The sequence below is a fragment of the Protopterus annectens genome, chromosome 14.part0 (assembly GCF_019279795.1).
Source record: "Protopterus annectens isolate FY-2018-M chromosome 14.part0, PAN1.0, whole genome shotgun sequence".
Taxonomy (NCBI): domain Eukaryota; kingdom Metazoa; phylum Chordata; order Ceratodontiformes; family Protopteridae; genus Protopterus; species Protopterus annectens.
Window position 1 is genome coordinate 90,463,885 of NC_056748.1, and position 23,881 is coordinate 90,487,765.

The following is a 23,881-nucleotide window of genomic DNA, read 5'->3' on the forward strand; positions in this document are numbered from 1 at the left end:
TAAAAGTACAAAAGTTAAAACAACTACACAAACACTCCCTGGGAAGGGAAGGCCAAAGGCCCGGGAGAACCAACGGTTCTTTTAATAAAAGCAGGGGAAAAAATAGGGATTAGGAAAAAGTTCTATGTTCTACACTAAGCTAGGAACAAAATAAGTTAAAAAGGAAAAAAAGAAGTAACTTTTTAGAAAAAAGCTAACACTCACCCAAGGGACCGGTAGAAGCAACCAACCTCCCGGCGAGAAGCTGTAGCGGCAAGCGAGATCTGAGGGTAACTCTAAGCATTTAGCCATTGTGGCATATTTGGGATATAAAGGGGGAGCCTTGAGCCGGTGGAACCAACTCTCGAGCTTTTACAGTGTGGCGAGGGAGAGTGAGCCGAGGTCGGCTCCGAACCCATCCAGCAAGAATGAAGGCGAGATAGACAACTTAACATTATGTCTTAAAACTATATAACCATCCTGTATAACTTCTCATCTACATGGTAAATGTGCATTGAGATTGTGAATTATATAACCATCCTGTATAACTTCTCATCTACATGGTAAATGTGCATTGAGATTGTGAATTATATAACCATCCTAATAACTTCTCATCTACATGGTAAATGTGCATTGAGATTGTGAATTATATAACCATCCTGTATAGCTTCTCATCTACATGGTAAATGCATTGAGATTGTGAATTACTCTAACCATCTATAACTATAAATACATTGGCGTTGGATTGTGAGATTATATAACCATCCTGTATAACTTCTCATCTACATGGTAAATGTGCATTGAGATTGTGAATTATATAACCATCCTGTATAACTTCTCATCTACATGGTAAATGTGCATTGAGATTGTGAATTATATAACCATCCTGTATAACTTCTCATCTACATGGTAAATGTGCATTGAGATTGTGAATTATATAACCATCCTGTATAGCTTCTCATCTGGGTCCCTATCTATTCACCGACAATTCATTTCACTGACACTCATTTCGTCGACAGTTCATTTCGTGCGACATTGGAAAGATGTGCCCCTTCCCTCTATGTTGTGCAACCCTGGAGTTGATATATGTAGGAATTATAGTAGATGTGGGGGGCACAGCCCCTCATCTACAATGGTAAATGGGCATCTTTCTGAAATTATATAACCATCCTGTATAATGAGTCGGTAAATGAAATGAATTGTCGGTGAATAGATAGGGACCCCTCATCTACATGGTAAATGTGCATTGAGATTGTGAATTATATAACCATGCTAACTGTTGGATGTCGCAAATAACCCAAAATGAAAAAAATGTTTTCTCAACTGTCATAGGAACTAGAGTGACCTGAGAGGTTCCTCACAAAAAGAATAACGAACCTGCCTTATGTAGAGCACCTTAAAACCCTTTCCCTCTACTCAGTCTCCTATAGATTGCTGAGGGGTGATCTATGCCAGGATTATAAGGCATCCACAAACCGCACACTTATGAATCTTCTGCATACTCATAAGTCAAAAGTTACCAGAAAAAGAAGGTCTAGGGACCTGAATTTTTGTCTGTGACTTAAAGAGAACATACTGGAGAGACAGATATGTGTCCCAAAGACTGCCCCTCCTATGGAACAGGCTGAGTTCATCTATTACCCAGTATAAGAGCAACCCATACCAGTGGTTGGGGAATAGGAAATGTACACTGGGTCTGGCACCCATGTCCCTTATGGACAGAGGTAGCTTATAAATGCCTGACCCTCAATGTCCTTTTTGGATAAAGGACATCATTATTCTTTCGGGAAAACTTGGTTAGGCTTAGAAAGGGCCCTGGATTGTTAGCCTAGTAACAATCTATGGATCTATAAATGTATGAATCCAGTAATGAATATCTTTTTCTTGTTGTTTTCATCACATGTAATCACTTTCTGATACAACAATTTTAAATGATGACCAGAATAAGTAAGCAATTTACACAATGAAGGTTTTAGTTTACTCTCTTTCAAGCTTAGTACTTTGAACACTTTGGCAGACATTGTATTACAGTCCTCACCAGTGTCTGGTCTAAGTCCTACATTTTGATCAATTTTAAGATTTATTCTCAGATTTCCAACTGACTGGCTATAGCCACTTTCTTGTACCTTTATGTCATTCAATATTTACTCTGTAGATTCTCAACACAACTTGTGCCCCATAAACAGCTTGTACAATCATCTAACTATATGTTATATCCTTCATTTTGTACACTTTTCCAAAGTGATTTATGTTTACATTGTCTTTTCAGAATTAAGTGCTTTACACTTCTTTTTATCTAGCTTATTGCCACTTCTCTTGCAGTACTTATCAATAAAAATTTCCTATGCCTGGTAAAATTCTTACTTCTCATTTTACATTCCACATAGTTATTTTACACTTTCTGACTTACATGCAACTTTGAAGTAGTCATCAACAACACATTTCTTATGCTTTGCATATCTCTACCAGCTCATTTTTACTGTGCATATTAACTTTAAAATTGTCCATTTCACATAAACCTTACACATTTCTAATGATCTATTTCCCTGCCACAAATATTTCACTCATTTTGAACATATCAATTACTTTAACACGAAATCTGACTCTATCAGTAATCTAAATTTTCTCTGTTGACTTCTGTTATTACACACAGTTCATCCATTGTACCTAGCTCTCTAAATTCACAGCCTCGGCCTTTTTCTTTAATTTAGTAACATATGTGACAGTAGACTTTGGGGATTTTTTAGCCTCATGAAAGACAAATAGTACATATATACATATATGCATTCAAATATTTCAAGCATGGTCAATAATGTCCTTCTACCCTGCTAATATACTATAACTAGCATCCCCATAATAAGTCTCATAGTTGTTCTTAAAAAATATCTAAACTAGTATTTGCTTTAATATGATTTGGTAGTCTATACCATGTATCTGTTTCTTTCTCAGGGAAGCAATTAATATAGCTCTTATCCCTATATACTCTCTATGTTTAATTTCTCCAAGCCTTTTGGGTTTCTAATACCATGACAGGAATGGACCCCATTCCTAAGTCAGGTTATGATTAAAGTTCATGAAATTAGTGTTGTTTCAATCCTTGATGTTGCACAAAAGTGCTTTTCACAACTCCTGCACTGTGGCCAGGACTGACCCCTTTTTTAATTCATATGGAGGTACATGTATCAGTAGCATATGGAGTTACATGTATCAGTAGCATAACTAAATAAGACTGTAAATTATTATTTTTTTAGAGCCACTGCTTCTACTACAGTTGGAAATGTCTGGGTATCCATCTTCTACATTGCCCTTCTTTCTGCCTGCAAATCCTGGTATTTTATGACATTGTAGCTCTATGCATGTAAGACACTGTAATCACTGTGTGTAGCAATTTCAGTGATTAATTCTACCTCTGCCTTCTTTTCATGGATTACTATATCTGTTTTTTTCGCATCTGTTTTCTGAACTGTTGATAATGGTTGATCCCATCTGATATAAACTTTATCATTCTCTATAATGCTTTGTGGCTCATGTTTCCAACGCTTCTCAACTACTTCAGTATTATAATGTTTGCACAATCCCCAGTGCAGCAGTCTTGCCACATTGTTATGCCTTCTAGTATACAGGCTCTGTGCCATGGGTCTATAACACCCAGCAACAAGATGTGTGAGTGTTTCCAGTTTCTGTTTTACAGAACCTGCATTTGTCTGTTTTTCCACATGTTCAACAGACCGTGTACATAGCCTACTATCTGCCGTTATTGACCTTTCATCTTTTGGTTTGAATTCACCTCTCCTTAACATTTCTGTATCCAATCGTGATCGACATGAGGGTGTTCCACATCAAGCACAGCCTTTTCCTCATTTGTTTTCTGATCATCTGCTCCTTCTCCTTATATTCTTTCTTTTCTCTTTTGGCACACTCATCTGCTGCCTGATGTTTGTATACTTCTACTTTGATTTCCATTCCTGCTAGACAATATGCTTCTACTAAACTACATAGGGAAGTCATCTTAGATGTCTTCTCGTCATGTTTTAAAACTTTCAGTATGTTTGGATATGGTGAGGTCAGCAGGTATGTATGCAGTCCTATGGTTGCAGATCTATACATGTATTTGATTTCAAGGAGGCCCATACTGCCTTCAGAATGAGGAATACACTGACTTTTATTTATCATTTGATAAGCATGATTATGGTTTTCCTGTCCAACTGGTCCAATACCTTTTGGGGCCAATCACCTCAAAACTGTAAGTTAGAACAGGAAGAGCAAATTGATTTACAGCTTAGACTTTGTTCCTAGATGTCAGGGGTGTTTTCAATATTAATTTTAGTCTTCTAAGGTACTCCTTACTGAGATTTGTTAACATATGTTCATGTTTTATTGCCTATCCTTCATCTCCTATACAGGCTGTCTGGTGATTCTGTACTACTGTTCGATAACTCCATACATTCCCAGAGGTAGTTGTCTCTAAATGCTGTTTTCCTCTTAAATAACTATGAGACTGTAAAGTACAAATATTTTAATCTTTCATAATAGCTTAAACTAGTAGTGTAGTTAGGGTGGGGCAAGAGGGGCAATTGCCTCAGGCACAGACTGTTGGGTGATATAATCAGCCGATGCCAAGCTCTCTTTTAAAAAACGCTATTGCATTTGGAGTCAAACCTAAGCACTGTAGCACTCTGTATGTGGCCTAAACTGTAGCAACTGCTTAGTACATTTTAGCAAATAGTTTGCTACAGTTTAAAAGTATAAAAAATAAATAAATAAATAAATAAAACCTGAATGCTGTAGCTCTCCATGCAGGCAGGGTATAAACTATAGTAACTTTTTTTCTACATCTGTAGCAAGCAGTTTGCTACAGTTTAAAAACAAGTATTGTTTTTAAATAAAATAAATTGAAGGAGGGTTGGGGCAGGGCACAGAAATGGGACCTGAATGGCTGTGTCAGGAGGGAGGTAAGGCATGCTATGCATCTGGCCGCTTGGTTGGTGTGCCAGTAGAAGGACGGCTATTTTCTTCTTTTTTTTTTTTGCTCTTCAGTAAGAGTGGGGGGAGGGGGCTCATGCATAGATCTAATTGTATCATGCAGATCACTTACAATGCAATGATCGGCTAATTACAGCTGTGTATTTTTTTTTGCTGTTCACTTGAAGAGCTGAGGGGATGGGAGTGCTGGTTCACAGTACCATTCCAGGGTACTGGTTGAATCAGATATTTTTCTGGCTTCAACTTTTATATCCTTGGAGGCCCCAGCATATTTCTACTACACTCTTTCCAATTTACTCATGCTAGCTTTCTTAAAAGGTTTCCATAACTTTATTCCATAATATAGTTACATACAGATACATACAAGCATGCATACAAATATTTGAAGCATGAGCAAGAATGTCTTTCTAGCCTGCTAGTATACCAAAACAATTACTTCCGTAATAACTGTCCAAGTTCTTCTTAAAAAATATTATGTTTTGATAATCTATTCCATGCATCAGCTTATCTCTCAGAGAACCAATTAGGACATCTCTCATTCCTATCATAATCTCCTGCATAGGTTGTCTGATGATTTTCTACTACTCTTCGATAACCCAAAACATTGCTGGAGGTGGTTGTCTTTAAATGCTCTATACACATGAATAAGATCTCCTCTTCAGTATCTAATCTTGTATATTTTTTTTAACTTTCACATCCATGGATGCCCTCGGTGTGTTTCTGCTGTACTCTTTCCATTTTACTCAGGCTAACTTTCTTAAAAGGTTTCCATATTATTATTATTATTCCATATTCTGGATAACAAAAACATATCTATAGAACTATATAAGTGTGTGTGTGTGTGTGTGTGTGTGTGTGTGTGTGTGTGTGTGTATGTGTGTGTATGTATGTGTGTATAGTTGGAGTCCTATTACAAGAACAAAAGTTCACTACTTCGAACTTGTAATAGGAAGCCTCACTTCTGCGAAAGTGAACTTTTGCGTAAGTGCACTTCACCAAAAACACCGCAGCACAGTGGAGGACATAAAAAATAAGCTATGTCCACCACTATGGTGCGATAGTCATGGACCTTACGGTTAGGGCACGGGTTAGGGTAAGGGGATAGTTAGTAAAGCTATCCCCTTACCATAACCCATGCCCTAACCCTAAGGTTCGTGACTATCGCACTATAGTGGAGGACATTGCTATGTCCTTCACTGCGCTGCAGTCATCACGGACCTTAAGGTTAGGGAATGGGTCATGGTAAGGGGATAGCCCGTAGGGCTATCCCCTTACCATGACCCGTGCCCTAACCCTAAGATCCATGAGTACTGCACGGAAGTTCAGTACAACACCCGTTCGTTGTACTGAACTTTGCGTAAGTGCACTTTCGATTAAGTGCACTTTTGCTGCAGTGAGCATTCCATGCACTATTCGATCTAGTGTATGGAACCCATATAGATATATATATATATATATATATATATATACATAGATAGATATATATACATAGATAGATAGATAGCTATGAGAGAGATAGACAGAGCCACTCACTTTGATGGAGTAGCCCATACGTCGACCTCCGTAATGTCAACTGCAAAAGTTCAATAAACAAAACATTGACACGTTAACATGCACACGGTGAGAAAGATTCTCAGCTCATGCAAGAAATAGCATTGTTATTTGCAGGGGGAGCAGGTCCTGCTGCAGCCCCCACACCCCCTGCTAACTATATATACTAACTTGGAGATCGCACAATCTTCAGAGAAAGAGAATATTCCCCTACTTGCAAGCTGTCGGTCTCACACACCTGTTGACCATCTGTATATATTAACCAAATATGGTCGATCAAACAGATGTTGGCAAATAAGCAGTTAGAGCAAAAGCAGGGCACCCATATATATATGACCAATGGCATTACCCCCTCTCTGCTCCAAAACTTACTCCTATGGCTACTCAATTCTCCTCTCACTTCCTTCATAAATCACTTAGCACTCAATGTTTCCATGAATCAAAGCCAAAATAACTCAGAAAACAAATCCACTTCCTTCAACATGAACTCTTTCACTAATTTTCCAGCTATCTAACTCATTCCTTGAACTAATGTCTGAAAAACTAATACTGCCTCAACCCCTCTAACATAATATAGATGTACAGCCCCTCAAACTCACACTTCTCAAAAACCCCCATCACATCAAATTAACTAGGTATGGGCTAAATTATGGAGAACCATACCTTACAAATCTGCCCAAACTTCCCTAACTCAGCTTCTTCTAAACTCGCCAACTCCCCTAAATCCGCCAAAACCATTACAGCCTAATCTCCAAACTTCTCATATACAAGCTCCAAAAAAACTATCGGCAAAATTATCTCCTTCGCTCCTCTCCATAGGTCCGCTTCCTCTGTTCCTCTCTCCTCCAAAGTACAAAACTCGTCCCACCTAACCATCTCATATAAACAATGCACTTTTCGCTCCTGGCTCATCCTTAGCAACTCTTTTGTCCCTCCCTGTACTCCGCCTACCAAACTGTACCTGACAGAGTCCATCCCATCCACAATTAACCTCTATGTCCAATTACTACTTCCATGTTATTCCCAGGCACCTGCACTGTTCTTGGGATCAACCCGATCAAATTCCTTCCTACATATGTTCCTCCACCACCACTAGCAGATATGATTCAAAACCCTTCTTCACATGTTTCTATCTAACTCCTTAATCCATCCTAATATAAGTCTCCTTCCTTATGAACAACTTCTCCTTCATATATATGATATCTTTCTTCCTTATGGTGACACATTTAATCCACATCAGATTATATTGTATTTTCTATTCTGACATTTAATCCATATCAGATTATATTGTTTGGATATACTTTATTCCCTCTGACCATCAGATTATATTGTTTGATTATTCCCTGACATTTAATCCATATCAGATTATATTGTTTTGATTCTCACATTTAAATCACATCAGATTATATTGTTTTGATTCCTGACATTTAATAATCATCAATATATATGTTGTTTTTATTCCTGACATTTTAATCATAAGATTATATTGTTTTTTGAATCCTCTGACATTTAATCCACATCAGATATATTATTGTTTTGATTCTCCTGACTTGTTCAAAACAATCAGATTGTATTGTTTTTGTTCCCTCACTCCATATAATATTATTTTTGTATGATGTTTGATTCTCCTGACATTTAATCCACATCAGATTGTGTTGTTGACATTTCTCCACATCAGATCCCATTGTTTGATTATTGTTTGATTTGATCCACATTTTAATCATTGTTTGATTGTCCCTTTTTATGATTCTGACATTTAATCCACATCAGATTATATTGTTTTTTTTCCTCTGACATTTTTTCCACATCATCAGATATTGTTTTGATTCTCCTGTGATTTTATCCACTCCATAATGTTTTGATTTAATTCTCCTGACATTTAATCCACATCAGATTACTCCATTTGATATTATTCAATTTAATCCCACACTTTTACATATTGTTTGATTGTATTTTTTGATTTTCCTGACATTTAATCCACATCAGATTGTATTGTTTTGATTCTCCTGACATTTAATCCACATCAGATTGTGTTGTTTTGATTCTCCTGACATTTAATCCACATCAGATTATATTGACATTTGACATTCATCAGACATCCACATTGGATTTTATGACGATTTTAATCATGTTATTATATTGTTTTGTTCCCCATTTATTTTGATTCTCCTGACATTAATCCACATCAGATTATTTATTGTTCCTGACATTTAATCCACATCAGATTATATTGTTTTGATTCTGACGTTTAATCCATGTTTTGATATCCTTGTGTTTAATACACATCAGATTATATTGATCCTGATGGTTCTGACATTTAATCACATCATTTTGATTTGTTTGACATCTTTGTTTATTAATCCACACATTTTAATCCTTGATTGATCATCCTGACATTTAACATTGATTTTCCTGTTTTGATGATTCCCTGACATTTATGCCATGATTATCCTGATTGTTTTTGATTCTCCTGACTGCATTTGTTTAACAGATTATACATTTTTGATTCATTGCATCATCATTTTTTCAGATTGTGTTGTTTTTGATTCCCCATCAGATAATATTGTTTGGAATTGTGTGACATTTAATTCTCTGACAGATTGTATTGACATTTGTCTTGTTTGATTCCCCCTGACTTTTAATCATTGTCTTTGAGATTGTATTGACATTGAATCTCCTGATTTTTAATCCTCATCTGATTGTTATGTTTTGATTCTTCTGATGTTTTCGTTTTGATTCTCCTGACATTTAATCCATTGGATTGTTTTAATCCACAGATTCTTGTATTTTTTTGATTCTCCTAGATTGTTTTGTCCACGATTGATATGAATGATTTTGATTCTATGAATTTTAATCACATCAGATTGTATTGTATTCCCTGACATTTTAATAATCATTGTCATTATATATTCCTTTTTATTCCCCTGACATTTAATCCACATAGGTTTTATTGTTTTTGACATCCTGACCATTAATCCACATCAGATTATATTGTTTTGGTACACTGACATTTAATCACATCAGATTATTTTGTTTGATTCTCGACAATTATTGTTTGATTTGTACATTTTTGATTTTTCCATTAAAGTCACATTTTGACAGTGTTTGATTTTTGATTCTCCCGACATTTAATCCACATCAGATTATATTGTTTTGACTCATTAGACATTTAATCCACATCAGATTGTATTGTTTGACATTTAATCCCCATTATTGTATTCACATTCCCTGATGTTGTGATTCCAAGATTGTGTTGTTTGATTCTCCTGACAATTGTTCCCATGAGATTGTGTTGTTTTGATTCTCCTGACATTTAATCCATGATGATCCTGACATTTTGATTCTCTGACATTTATCCATTTTTCAGTTCTCCTGACATTCTCCTACATCAGATTATATATTGTTTTGATTCTCCTGTTTTACATTTCATAACATTATGATTATATTGTTTTTTATTGACTTTTGACGTAATTTCCACATCAGATATTATATTTTATATTTATATTTTGAATTCTTCCTGATTTTTGAGAGCCTAAATGTGTTAAATTTTTTATTTTACTCTGTATAAGTATTATTGTAGTTTTTGTATGTACCTAATGGACTATCCTGGTAAACCAACTGCAAATAAATAAATAAATAAATAAAATATTATGGACAGACAGACATACATACACATGACATACAAATATTTCAGGCATGGGCAATAATGCCCTTCTAGGTTGCAAATATACCAAAACAATTATTCCCATAATAAGTGATCAGGCTGTTCATATAAATACCTAGACAAGTGCTTCTTTTAATAAAGTTTGGTAGTCTGTTCCATCCATGGGTTCATAGGTATATAGCAGGCTAATGACCACTAGGGCCTTTATAAGCCCAGCCATGCAACCCAATCTAATTGTGCCCCTATGTAGCATGGGCGCTTATTAGGAGGGGATATGTTAGTTATGAATTTTCTAGAAGTTATATTGTGGTGTATGCTAGTTTGGGCATTAATGTCTGCCTCTGTCTATCAGAGACATGGGGGCCAAACCCAGGGTGAACTTCAGATTATTTCCCACTCATTGGTTAAGGTTATACTCATAAGGGTTAGGGATGGACTCTGCTTCACACGGACGGGGAGCCTGACCCAGAGCATGGGGATTGTCTGAAACACACACTCTGTCTCAACAACATGTCCTGTTTATGTCTCAAACAAAATTTAAATCCTTGGGTCAAGTGGTTCTGATACTGTTCATTTTGTGGATATACAAACGGCACATCAGAGCTGGGTCCAAGGATGCCTTGTATGTCAGGAAAAGATCACCTCTCTGTAACCTGTAGGAGTCAGACTATAGATATAGGGCTTTAAGGCAATCCATATAGGATAAATTGTTTATAACCTGGATTCTCATGGTAAGGAATCTTTGTGGGTGTTCCACCTATTGCATACATCTGGTCAGGTACATGCTGAAGGGGGCATTATACTCAATGATGGGTCTGATAGGAGCCGAATAAAATGGCACTATGACTTCCCTGAACCTTCATGCCATGCCCTTACTAATAAGATTGGCAACATAGGTTCATAGGTATTTACTAGGCTAATAACCATAAGGGCCTTTTTAAGCCCAGCCATGCATCCCAAATCTCTGACAAGTTCTGATACCCTTGATAAGTGTAAACAGGGGCTTGGGAGATGAAACATTTACAAGCAGGGGCCTGGGAGATGAACCACTTACAGGTTACCTGTGTCCATTAGAGACATAGGTGCCAAGCCAGGGATGAATTTCTTGTTCCCCATCCAATTGTCCAACTTGCACTTGAAGTGCACTTGAAGTGGTTTAGGGAGGAACTCTACTTCACATGGATGGGGAGCCTGCTCCACAGATGGGGTAGTCTCTGGGATACATACCTGTCTCTCCAGCAAATCCTATTTATATCCCAGGCAAGGTTTAAGTGTTTAGAAGGGGTAATTCTGGTGCTGTTTGTTTTGTGGATATGCAGGAGGTCCATCAGTGTGGGATCAGACAATGCCCTGTATGCCAGTCACAGATCTCCCCTCAAAAGCCTGTAGGGCCTTGAGGCAGTCTGAATAGGACATTTTACTTACACCTTATATTCTTTTAGTGAGGAACCTCTGTGGACGTTTCAGTTGTTGGATATGCCTGGTTAGGTACACACCATAAGGGCACTGTACTCAATGATACATCTGATTAATGTTGAATACAGTGGAGCAGTGACTTCCTTGGACTTAGATGCCACATCTTTGTTTATAAGTTGCGCAACATAGAATGATTTCCTCACTACTGCAGACATGTGATGGTCAAAGACTAAACTACTGTCTATGTGTGTCCCTAAGTCCCTGACTACTGGGTCATCTCTAAGGGGTGTGCTGTCAGTATGATAATTACCAGGGATGGATGACTTCCTGAAGGATACTATTATGCATTTCTTGGCATTTAGTTTTAGTCCATGGCTCTGACACCAGTTGTTTGTCTGTGTCAGCCCTTCCTGGAGAACATTTGTGTCAGTGTGAGATTCAATGACAACTCCTAATTTGCAGCCATCTGCAAATTCAGTCAGCCAGACAATACTGACATTGGCCTTGACTTCAGAGAAGTAAATGCCAAAAAGGAGCAGCCCCAGGACTGATCCTGAGGGTCTCCTCTTGTGACTGACATCTTTGTAGAGGTGGACTCCCCAATTCTAGCTTCCTGGGTTCTGTCTGTGAGCCAGTTGGCTATCCACTCTGTGATATAATGTCTTGAGTTTGTTAACAATGCTTGAGTGGGGGTATTGTGTCAAATGCTTTTGGCCAGGTGAAGGCAGGCAGTGTGAACTATTTTGCCCTCATCCATTGCTTTGGTGACCTTCTCAAAAAAGTCCACCAGGTTAAGTAGGCATGACCTGCTCTTGATGAAACCAAACTGGGTTGGGTCCAGTGTCTGGAGCTTTGCTCTATCAGTACTGATCATTACATGATAATTCTTTTCATGGCTTTACATATAAGACTAATAAGACATCTGGGTCTGTAGTATCCAGGTTCTGTAGCTGGCCCACCTTTGTGCACAGGGATGACTGTAGCTTTTCTCCATTCACGTGGCATGAAAACTGTTTGGAGGCTACAGTTAAATAGCAATTCCAGTAGGCCTGGTAGGTCATGTTTCATGTTACTTAGAAGGCATTCTGGGATATTGTCTGGGTCCACTGATGCAGTGTTCTTGACCTTAGAGAGAGGATTAAGGACCTGTTCCCTAGTGACAGCAGGAGTAGTTATATTTGATGGTATTTCCTGAGGGGAGAGAGCGGTAAAGTTGGAGCTGAATGTATGGCCAGTAGGTTTGCTATATCTTCTGGCTCAGTATTGGTGGCTCCATTTACAATGAGCCCTGTATGCAATTGTGTATTGCCTTTGAGGTTGCATAGATAGCTAAAGAATGCCTTCTTAACTCAGATATGACTTTGGTAGACTTTATTCATCCTCTGCATTGTTTGTTTAGTTTTATAAGAGTGCTTTATCCAGCTGGGTGCTGTACCATGTAATTTTTACCATGATTTTCTTCCTTCTGTTATACAGCCTATTGCTTTTGTGATTCCAGTAGGGTGACTTGTATTTTGAGTTAGTTCTGTACTTCTTCCTGGTGGGTACAGCTGCCTCTATGCAGCTATTTACCCACTTGTACAGGGTTTCTTTAATCAGTTCTGCACAGTCAGCAGTGTTCTCAGGGTTATGGGGTTTTGAAAATTTGCCAGGTTATCACTTAATAGCAGGAAGTTAGCCTTACAGTAGTTCCTGAATATTTCAGGTTTAGCTGGGGGTCCAGGTTTCATTTTTACTTCAAAGGAGACCATTTTGTAGTCTGACCTTACCAGGGAAGACATTACAGTAAGGGGTGTGTAGCACTCTCCCATATTAGTGAGGATCAGATCCAGTAAAGTTGCACCCCTGGTTGGTGTACTGACAATCTAGTCGAGGGAATTGTGTTTACAAAATCCAGGAATTTCTGTGCCTGTAAGTTTGGTGCAATATAGGATTCCCAATTAATAGTGGGGTAATTAAATTCACTCATGAATATGGTATTGGGTTGGATAGTGACTGTCTCCAATATGTTTAAATACATGGTGTGGGTCTCCTGGGTCATAGAGGGGACCTATAACATGCAAGGAAGTGGTACTGGATATTGCCTATGGTGATGTCAGCATGGAGCAGCTCAAGTGCATTGTCCTGTTTGCCACCCTTGAGGTATATTTACTTTTGATATAAATCGTGACACCTCCACCTTTAGTTCTTATCTGTATAGCAGCTGGTCTAAATGTGCGGAAAACATTATAACCTTGCACTATTGGTGTTCCCTTCATGTCTTTAAACCATATCTCAGTTACTGCACAAATTTCAGCATTCTCTAGGGTGAAGAGAGCTTCTAGGGAGTGGAGTTTTTTGTTTAGACTCCAAGCATTGAGCAGTAATACATTTAGATTTTCTTGGTTTTGATTTTCTATGTCGGAAGCACTTTCAGTTTGGCATTGCCTGAAAAAGACACTATGGGGGAAGACAATGTTTTAGCTAATATTCGAACGCTTAGAGGGGAGAGGTGCAGACCATCCCTGGCAAAGCAGCATGGTCTGTTGACCATCTCCTTCCATGCTGACAAATATTGCACCCCTTAGACTGACACCAGAAACTAAACCAGTTATTAAAGTCATATGTATAAAACAGATCTACAAACAGCAAACCTCACTTCTTGGAAGTGCAATTATTAGTCAGTCATCTTTTGTTCATAGTGTGGCATCATCCTCATGATGTCTCTCTTCATATAGTCTAGGGAGGTACGTCTCAGGACATTTACTCCCACATGGACTATGATACTGGTACATGTGGTCCAATGACCTGAGTTAGTATGTAATGTGGTGGATCCTAGCTCCTGATAAGCAACTGACTGTGACTTTCTCCTTACTCAGCTTAGTGAGAGGGACATCAGTGTGTCTCACAATGGAGTCTCCAATGACCAGAATGAGGCTCCATGATATGTGGCTCTATGTGTTGATGTGGGTGTTGTTTTGAAAGAGTACACTTGGGGCTACTACCTTGGCCACATGTTGGTTGAAGGCCAGATTACTCTGCATATGTTCCCAGATCCCTGACTACTGGGTCAACACTAAGGGGTGTCTTATTGCTGGAGTAATTAGCCTGGGTGGTATTTTTCTCAAAAGGCACTATAATGCATTTCTTGTCATTGAGTTTTAGTCTGTGACTTTGGCACCAAATATTTGTCTGTGTTACACCCTTTTGTAACATGTTTGTGTCATGGAGAGAGCCTATGATAGTTCCCAATTTGCAGCCATCTGTGAACTTGGTCAGCCAGAGGCCCTTGACATTAGCTTTCACTACTGAAAAGTGGATGCCAGATAGCAGCAGTCCCAGTACAAAGCCCTGAAGTACCCTGCTGGTGACCGGTCTCTTAGTGAACGTAGTCCTGACTTCCTAGGTCCTGTCTGTCAGCCAGCTGGCAATCAAGCAAGTTATGTAGGGGTTTATGTCCAGTTTTGTGAGTTTGTCCACTATAAGCAAACGGGGTATTGTATCAAACACATTAGCCAGGTCCAGGTAGGGGGTATGCACTGTTTTCCCCTCTTCCATTGCCTTGATGACCTTCTTAAAGAAGTCCACCATGATTAGTAGGCATGGCCTTCCCCTGACCAAGCCAAACTGGGTTGAATCCAGTGGCTGAAGGTTGCCTCTGTCATTGATCATTTCCATGATAATTTGTTCCATGGCTTTGCATATTAGACTAGTTAGACTGATAGATCTGCAATTTCTGGGGATGGTTGATGGTCCACCCTTGTGAAGTGGGATAACCGTTACAGTCCTCCATTCTCAAGGTACAAAGCCTGTTTTGAGGCTATAATTGAAAAGTGAATCAAGTGGTCCTGGTATGTCATATTTCAAGCTATTTAGGAGACATCCCAGGATATTGTTGGGGCCCATTGAGACTGTGCTTTTTGGCCTCAGTGAATGCTACCAGGACCTGATCCCTGTTAACAGTTGGGTGGTGTTATGCTAGTAGGTATTGCATTGAAAGAGGTGAGGAGGAAGTGGGGGTGGAAAGTTTATGCTGAATTTGTCAGCCAGCAAATTCACTATGTCACTTTGCTTAGTGATGGTGGCACCACTGACTACCAGTCTGGCACACTGATTTGTGCTGCTTTGAGGTTTTGGACATAGTTGTAAAAGATCTTGTGTTTTTTGTTAGCCTGTAAGACTATCTAAACCTTGTAATTGGTGTTGGACTTGTTTCCGGTTTAGTTTAATTAAAGAGTTCCTATAATTCCGGGAGTTACTCCTGCTAACTTCAGCTATAATTTTTTCCTTTTGTTATATACCCTTACAAAGTTAAGATTCCACCAGCATGGTATGTTCTAGAGTTTGTTTTGAGCTTACTTCCAGTAGGTACAGCAGCCTCTATACAGCCATTTATGTAGTTGTACAGGGTCTCTGTGAACAATTCTGCATAGGGTGCTGTGAACTCAAGGTTGGGAGGGACAGTGAATTTTGGCAAACTATTGCTTAAAAGGATGCAGTTTGCTTTGGAATAGTTCCTAACTCTTACAAAGTTTGCTAGGGTTACTGAGTTGATTTTTATTTTGAAAGAGATAGCTTTGCAGTCTGACCTCACCAGTGAGGATGGGACACATGGGGGGGGGGTGCAGCACTCTCTCGGAGGTTGCATGATGGCTAAAGTGTTTACTTTACAGTCACAAGGTGCAGGGTTTGATTCTCATATGGGGTAATTGGCTAGGCTTAAATTGGTCTACAAGAGCAGCTAGCTTAGTACTAATTTATGAACCTACAAACCTATATTGGTAAGTACCAGGTCCAGTATATTTGAATCTCTAGTGGGTATGCACACTGTCTGGTCAAGAGAATTTGTGTTACTAAAGTCCAGGAATCGTTGTACCTGTGAGTATGCAGCAGTCCATGTTTCCCAGTCTAGAGAGGGGTAGTTAAAGTCTCCTGTGAATATGGTATTTGGTCTAATGGTGAGTATCTCCAGTAGGTCTAGGTATAAGTTATAGGATTCTGCAGACATAGTGGGTGACCTATACCTTGTTAAGATATTGCATGGGACTTTGTCTAAGGTAATTTGCACATGGAAAATATCAAGGCATCATCCTGTTTAACCAACCTAGAGTTATACTTGTTGCTAATATATATTGAGACTATAGAGTTATACTTGTTGCTAATATACATTGAGACTAGAGATGTTCTGTAGTCCTATCTTGCCTTCAATCTTACATATGGATTCAGAGCCGATCCTCTCCTCTGACTCGGCCGATTACAATTTTGCATTTGGTTCATGGCAAGGTAGGTATCCTATAGTGCACAAGTAAGAATCCCCAGATCTCGTTTGCCGCATCAACGAGTTCAGAAGTGCTCTCTTTCTTGGCCGTGGCTAAATTGGATTTTTCTTCATTTTTCTTGTTTATAGTGATTGTTTTTTCATAATAGTAGTAGCTTAGTATAAATAGCTTAGTCATTGTTATTATAGATAGTAAATTAGTAGTGTGTTTTAGAAATTTTGCAAAGTTGTTATTGAAAACTTCTTGGCCGTCGCTTCCGCAGGCCTTTTTCTCCCCTGAGTGGTATCCCTTTCCTGGTGTGCTAGTTTTTTGCTATATTTACCTATATTAGCATAGGTCCATGTTTGGGTTAGGAGCTTTTCTAATCTTGTATTTTATGACTAGAATAGTAGTATACAATTGATAGCTGTGTGCAGTGTTCTTTTATTAATTATTATTGGCTAGTTAGTTAGTGTGTTGTTGAATTATTGCAATTCTTGTAGCAAATTCTTGACATAGCTTCTCCTCTGTTTACGGCTACGTCCATTTAAGTTGGAGGACCTAGTCCTGTATTAACCTTTCTCTAGCATTGTTTCCTCAGCAGGGCTAGGCCCATTTAAGTTAGAGGATCTAGTCCTCTGTTTTTTGCTCATCTTTGTGTGTTGTTCTTGAGCAGGGCTAGGCCCGTTGAAGTTAGAGAGCCTAGTCCTCTGTTGTTTTTTCCTTGTGTACAGCGCTTCTTGCAGGGCTAGGCCCATTTAACTTAGAGGACCTTGTCCTGTCTTCGTGTTTCCCTCCTGTGTTTGTGTTTGGGACAATATATCTAAGGAGTCTAAGGATCATAAACCTTTAGGTTTTAAAAAGTGTCTCAAAAGCACTCAAAAATGACAGTGAATGATGGACATAGTAATTGTGTTTACTGTCTAGGTGCTATACATCTTCAGGAGACATGTTCCTTTTTTCACTCCTTCAGTTCTCGGATTCCCCAGGAAAGAAAGAACAAATTGATCCTGAAAGGTCTCCTTAAGCCTTCCTTTGAGGAGGATTTAGCCAGCTCTTCATCATCACATTCCAGGTCTCCCTCTTCTAAAAAAGAGAAGGTCAAGTCGGCCAAGAGACATTCTCCCACACCATTTTATTTGGACCTCCACAAAAAACTCAAAATTAGACAAACCTTCTACCTCTTCGGCTCCACTGCCCTCAGAGCTGGTCGAGGTTATCGATATCGACACTCCAGTGTTGGCCCCAGGTTTTTCGGAGCCGACTACTGAACATTTACCTCAGAGCCGGTCTAGAGAATTATTACTGGTCTCCCCAACTCTCAGATCTCCGATTTTGCAGAGATCTAGGTCACCTACCTTGTCTTCCAGATCCTACAAGAGTCTTTCTGAAGAGGATGTAGACAGAGTAGTGCTTAGACTCTTGAAGTCATCGGTGCTAGCTAATTTGTGCCGGCTCTGACCCAATTGGCCCCGGTGCCATCTAAGGCCATACTCCCTACTTCTGTTCCTCCTCCGAGCCATGTTGGTCCTTCAGAGCCAGAGCTATCGGTGCCACTTGTTGTGGAACTTCAGTTCCAGCACCTCTTGTGCCTGTCTCAGAGCCGAGTTCCACTCCAACACCTTTGGTGCTATCCTTGGTGTCTAGGAGCCAAAGCTCATCAGCCGGCCCCAACAGGGACGATTGGACGCGGACTTCTTCGGTTCCAAGCCTACCTTTCAGTGCGTTGGCTAGGTTGAGCTCGGATCCTACATCTATCTCGCAGCCGATCAATTTGGAGCCAAGGCCTACTTCCACTTCCTCAGAAGCAGGAGTGTCATCGGAGCTAGAGAGATCTGCTTTCGAGATGATGAGGAGCATGCTGTCTAGGTCTTTAGCTCCACACAAGGGTACTGATGCTCTTCCCCCTCAAGCTCCGACCTCTGTCTCAGCATCATCTATCTCTCTTGACAGCAGAGACCCGCAGCCTCAGGAGCCCCCATTGGGTGGCCCCCAGTCTTCCGAGACCTCCCCAGAATACCCTTCTGAGGAGCCTCCTTGGAAGAGAACTTGCAAGAGGAAGCATGTAGACTCCCCTGATGAGTCCATCACCACTGACACTGACCTCGAGGAGTCAGAAGGGTCCCCTAGGTCGTCCTCTGATGATATCTCCTTTGTAGATATCCTAGCGATCCTGAAACAGAGAGGCGGCTGGCCCACTGCCACCCCTTCAGATGAGGAGTCAGTGAACCTGAAGGCTTTCGGTTCTCAACCTTCAGCCTCTTGGTTGTCTCCACTTTTCAATGAGCTCTTGGATCTAGTCAGTCGAAAGGTGTGGGAAACTCCTGATGCAGTGGAACCAGTCCCTAGAAGGCTCAACAAATTTCTTTCAGCCCCCAGAGAGAAAGAGTTTTTGACGAAAGGTGTGCCTGTAGATGCCATGGTGGTGGCAGCAGCCACAAAGAAGGAACTAGGGGAAATTTCCTCATCTGTCCATCCACTAAACAAGGAGCCTTGAACGATGGATAGATACAGGAAGCATATCTTCTCTTCAGCGGCATTTACACTCAGATCTCTGAATTACCTCACCCATTTTACTAGGCTTCAAAGAGATCTCCTAAAGGAGCTAGGAGATACTCTCCAAGGTACATTAGCTGAAGGAGTCCCTGAGAAGGTTACTGCTCAGTTGTCCACCTTAAACTCCATTGTTAACTCCTCCATGAGGCTGATATCTTATGCAGCAGATGGAATGAGCAGGGCAGTGGGTTCAGGATTTTTCCATAGGAGACACTCCTGGGATGCGTTTATGTAACTTTGCGGAGCCCTTCAAATCTACATTTACCAACGCCCCCTTTGACGTTTCCTCTCTGTTTGGACAAAAGGTAAAAGATACACTCAGGTGCGAGCAGAAAGGGAAAACTCTCTCTGCTGTGGGAGTACATTTTTCCATCCCTTCTAGATCATATCCTAAGGGTCAGAGAGGCAGGAAAAAGTGGTTCAAGAAATCTAAGCGATTTTTGCCAGATGCACAAGGTGATTCCTCCTTCAGAGGCAGAGGAGGAGGAAGTAATGGTAGATGTCACCCTAGAGGCGGGGGGGGTCCGTAAAATCAGGGTGGCCACAATTCCTTTTGTGGATGTTCCTATCAGCGCTCCTGAAGTGGGGCCCATCTGCGCTTCTCTGGAGCCAGTCAGGGGTCACTTATCTTTGTATTCAGATACCTGGCACGACATCACCCAAGACAAGTGAGTACAAAGAATATTTTCCATAGGATATGCCATACTCTTCTCTTTTCCACCTCATCCCACCAAGAAAATCCCAGCTGTCCCACCCAATCACAGGGATCAAGCAACTATAGAAGTCCAAAAGTTGCTTCAAAAGAGAGTCATGCAAACCGTTCCCGCAGACCAGATAGGATTCGGAACTTACTCCAGATTCTTTTTAGTGCCAACAATTAACAGGGGACTGGAGGCCCATTTTGGATCTCAGCAAATTAAATGAATCAGTGAAGAAGTCCAAGTTCTGAATGGTAACACTGCAGTCTATACTCCCTTTGTTAGGGAAAGACAATTGGATGTGCTCCACAGACCTCCAAGATGCGTACTACCACATAAAAATGGACAGAGCATTGAGGAGTCATTTACGCTTCTGGCTGGGAGCCAGTCATTACCAATTTCTTGCTCTGCCCTTTGGTCTCACCACATCCCCAGGGTGCTCACCAAATGCATGGTGGTAGTAATGACTCACTTGAGACGTCTTGGATTCCAAGTGTTTCCGTACATGGACGACTGGATCCTGACTGCCACCACCAGGCACCTACTTCTACAAGCCAGGGATTCAACCATTCAAGTCTGCACTCAGCTAGGGATTACTATAAATTGGGAAAAGTCTGCCTTGTCGCTCTCTCAATATCTGACTTTTATAGGCACAGAAATAGATACAGTCACCATGATGGCTTGCCTTCCTGTAGACAGACTACAAAATCTAAGACAACAGATATACAGTCTACTTCCTCAACACAAAGTCAAAGCCAAGACAGTGCTCAAATTTCTAGGAACCATGGCCTCTACTATAACTCTAGTTCCACTAGCCAGACTACATATGAGAATCTTTCAATGGCTACTCTTTTCCCAGTGGTCTCTTCAACAACTGCCTCTGCCTCATCCTATTTTAATAACGGAATCTTGCAAAAAGGACCTTCGTTGTTGAATTCAGTCCAATCAACTAATGATAGGGACACCATTCATTCCTTGCCAACCCATTGCTTACTGTGACCATGGATGCCTCCCGGATAGGGTGGGGGGGACATTATCTAGGCAGGGCAGTCCAAGGCACATGGCAAGAATATGAGGCTCACTTGCATATCAATGCCCTAGAAAGCAGTGCTACTAGCATCGCAAGCACTTCACGACTTTCTTCCTCTAGGAACAATAGCAATCCAATCAGACAATATGTCAGTGGTATGGTATATAAACAAACAAGGAGGAACCAGATCCTACCCCCTATGTCAAGAGGCTCTTTGTGTTTGGCAGTGGGCGATATCTTCCCAACACTTCCTAGATGCAACGCATATCCCGGGGACAACCAATGTGATAGCCTACAAGCTCAGCAGGGCAATCTTGATGCCTCATGAGTGGTCTCTGAATCAGAAAGTCGCGGAAGAGATTTTATCCAAATGGGGACATCCTTGCTGCGATCTGTTTGCCAGCCCAATCAACTCTAAATGCAGCAGCTACTTCTTCCTTATCCCCCCCAGGGGAGACACTGAGAGATGCACTTGCTCACAATTGGACCTCGGGGCTTCTTTATGCATTCCCTCCCTTTCTGCTAATATCGAAAGTGATCCAGAAAGCAAAGACCTTGGGAAGAAGAATGATTCTTATCACTCCTTATGGGCATCGTCAGATTTGGTTCCCCTTTCTCGGGCCTCACCTTCTGGACGATCCATGGATTCTGGACCCATTACCAGACCTTCTGACACACATATCAGGCACCTTCCACCCCTGTCTACACACCCTCAACTTGAAAGCATGGCTGCTCCACATTCATCCCTAGTCAGGCTTCATGATTTCTCCCCTACAGTTACACATATCCTCACTTCTTCTCACAAGCCTTCTATGAGAAAATTATACACTAGCAAATGGAAAAGATTTTCTATCCGGGCACAAGAAAAAAACATAGATCCTTACACAGCCTCCATTTCCTTGGTGTTAGAATTCCTAACCAAACTTATTCATCAGGGATCAGCTGCTGCTACAATCAAAGTTCAATTGGTAGCGATCTCCAATTTTCATTTGGGACAACATTAACCTAATCTTATGGCTCACAGATTGTGTAAATCATTTTTAAAAGGCACTACCTTGCAATGGTTATCCCACTCCACAAAGGGGGAGCCACAACGGACCCCGGGAACTACCGCCCCATTAGCCTGACGAGCCTGGTCTGCAAGACTATGGAACGTATCATCATGGAACTTATAAACAATGACATTGGTAATCTCCAAAATCTGGACCCTACCCAGTTCAGGTTTGTAAAAGGCAGATCATGACTCCTAAACCTGACAGACTTCTTTGAAGAAGTCACCAAAGCCGTAGATGAGGGTAAGCTGGTTCACACAGCCTATCTAGATCTCACCAAGGCTTTCAACACCATCCCTCACTCTGGAATTATAGATAAACCTACAAAACTAGGTATAAATCCCTATGTCACAAGATGGGTTGCCAACTGGCTCACTGACAGAACCCACACTGTGAAAGTAGCAGACTCTAAATCCAACTTCAGAACAGTGACAAGTGGAGTACTACAGGGTTCAGTCCTAGGTCCTCTCCTGTTTGGTATCTACTTCTCTGAAGTACAGGCTAACACAGAAGGTCTTTGGCTAACAAAGTTCGCAGATTACTGCAAACTAGGAGCCATAATCAAAACTCCTAATGATGTGGACATCCTACAAAAGGGCCTCACTGAGACAGATGCCTGGTGTCAAGCGCAATGCCAAAAAGTGCATTGTCATCCCTTTTGGTAAAAATTCTGTACCCATAAACTACCACATAGGCAGTAGTCTACTTAACAACGAAAGTGTCATAAGAGACCTTGGGACACAGATGGACAGTAGTCTCTCCTTTGATAATCACATCACCACAGTAGTCAGGAAATCATTCTATGTGGCATCCCAAAAGGTTTCTCATCCAGGAAAAAAAGATGTCATTGTTCCCCTCTACTCATCACTCATTAGACCCATTATAGAGTACAACACCCCTTTTGGTATGTACCTCACAAGACATCTACAACAACTGGAAAGGCTGCAGAAATACCTCACAAAGAGGATTACCGGTCTCAAACAGATGCCCTATGCAGACCATCTCAAAAAACTCCAGCTTTATTCTGTCGCATATCGCTTACTCAGAGATGATCTCTGCCTAACATACAAAGCTATGTCAAACCCAGAGCTGTAAGACATGCTCCACTTAAAGAAATCCCAATCCCTCCGAGCTACACGCTCTAGGGACCTAGACATTGTCACCACAATAAACAGAACATGCTGGAGGGATAGATTCCTGTCCCAGAGACTTCCCATACTCTGGAACAAACTACTTATCTGTATCAAACAAAGCTCCTCATTAGCACTCTTCAAGAAAAATCTTGATGATTGGATGGGAGATAGGAAATTCACCCCGGGGATCACTTCTGTGGCTCTACTTGACAGGTGCACAGGAAAATAATTTTCTTGGGCTGCAAAAGTCAGGGTACCATTTGGCTAGGCTTATATAGACCCTAGGGCCAACAGCCTAGTACCTACCTATGAACCTATGAGACCTCCCTTTCAGGAACCTGTATCTCCCTGGGATCTAAATTTCATTCTGTCCAAACTTACTTCCCCACCTTTTGAACCTGCACATACTTGTGAATTAAAGTTCTTTTCATGGAAGACCATTTTTCTAGTAGCCATTACGTCCACCAGAAGAGCATCAGAGGTACAAGCACTGTCAGTCAATCCTCCTTACTTGATCTTTCATAGAGACAGAGTTTCCCTTCATACAAATTTGTCCTTCATCCCCAAGGTTTGCTCTCAATC